The sequence below is a fragment of the Phalaenopsis equestris genome, unplaced genomic scaffold (genome assembly GCF_001263595.1).
Source record: "Phalaenopsis equestris unplaced genomic scaffold, ASM126359v1 Scaffold000840, whole genome shotgun sequence".
In the NCBI taxonomy this organism is placed as follows: domain Eukaryota; kingdom Viridiplantae; phylum Streptophyta; class Magnoliopsida; order Asparagales; family Orchidaceae; genus Phalaenopsis; species Phalaenopsis equestris.
Genome location: NW_018165280.1, coordinates 1,665,862 through 1,667,000, shown reverse-complemented (window position 1 = coordinate 1,667,000; position 1,139 = coordinate 1,665,862).

The following is a 1,139-nucleotide window of genomic DNA, read 5'->3' as shown; positions in this document are numbered from 1 at the left end:
TTTATCCGATCAAAGAGAAAGGAAATGGAATTCATGTGTTATTGTATTATGCGAATATTCATGATGTTATAATAACACATCAATAACACATGAATAACACAAAAGAGAATATTCTCCCGTATTACCGTTTCGTTTTTTTTTCTATTGGAAATATTCTGTGTTATTTTGGTGTTTTTGTGTGTTATTCGAGTATAATTGTTCTCAGAATATTCTTAGTGTTATAATAACATGATAACAAATCATTAACACATGAATAACACAATAAAACATTAATAACATGAGAAAGAATATTTTTTGTGTTACCGCGTCTTTTATTTTCTATCGCACGAGGTGTCGTAGCGTGCGCAGTATTGATGTCATATTTTTTCAAGGTAGTAAGACTTAAATGAGAAAGATTTACACATATATACCCAACAATTCTTGTGCATTTACATTTAGAATATCTAGACATCGTGAGGCATTATATATCAAATCCACTCTCTCTCTCTCTCTCTCTCTCTCTCTCTCTCTCTCTCTCTCTCTCTCTCTCTCTCTCTCTCTCTCTCTCTCTCTATGTATATATATAGATGGGGCCTTTACATACATAACCTTTCAATTCCTGTTTATTCGTATATCAGAATTTTATTTAAACAATCATATCTTAATTAAATAGCGTATTTTGTTTCAGATGAAAATCTAATTAAAAAAAATGTTAAAAAAAACATAAGAAAATAAAAAATAGAAGTAATCACAAATGAACCTGTATAATTGGAAAATATGAAAGAATAACGTTATAAATTCATTTGATTTTTTATCACTAATATTTGATTAATTAGAATTTATTTAATTATATATTTATTTGTAATATGATTTTATTTCATATTAATACTCTTGTAAATTTATTATATTTTTATTTCATTGAATTAATTTATTAGTATATAGATGTGTTGTTTAATTGCAAAAATGATTATTTTTAGATTAATTTTTTTAATTTTGTTTTAAAATAATTTGTTGAATGCTTATTTAAAGTAATTTCAAATTTTTTTTTTTTAAATTTGTAAATTCATTTGTTTTATTGTTTATAATATTATATAAAATTTTAGTTCGCTTGGTCTCTGCCGTTTGATCTTCCCGAAAATTTCCATCAGAGGAGTGTAAAT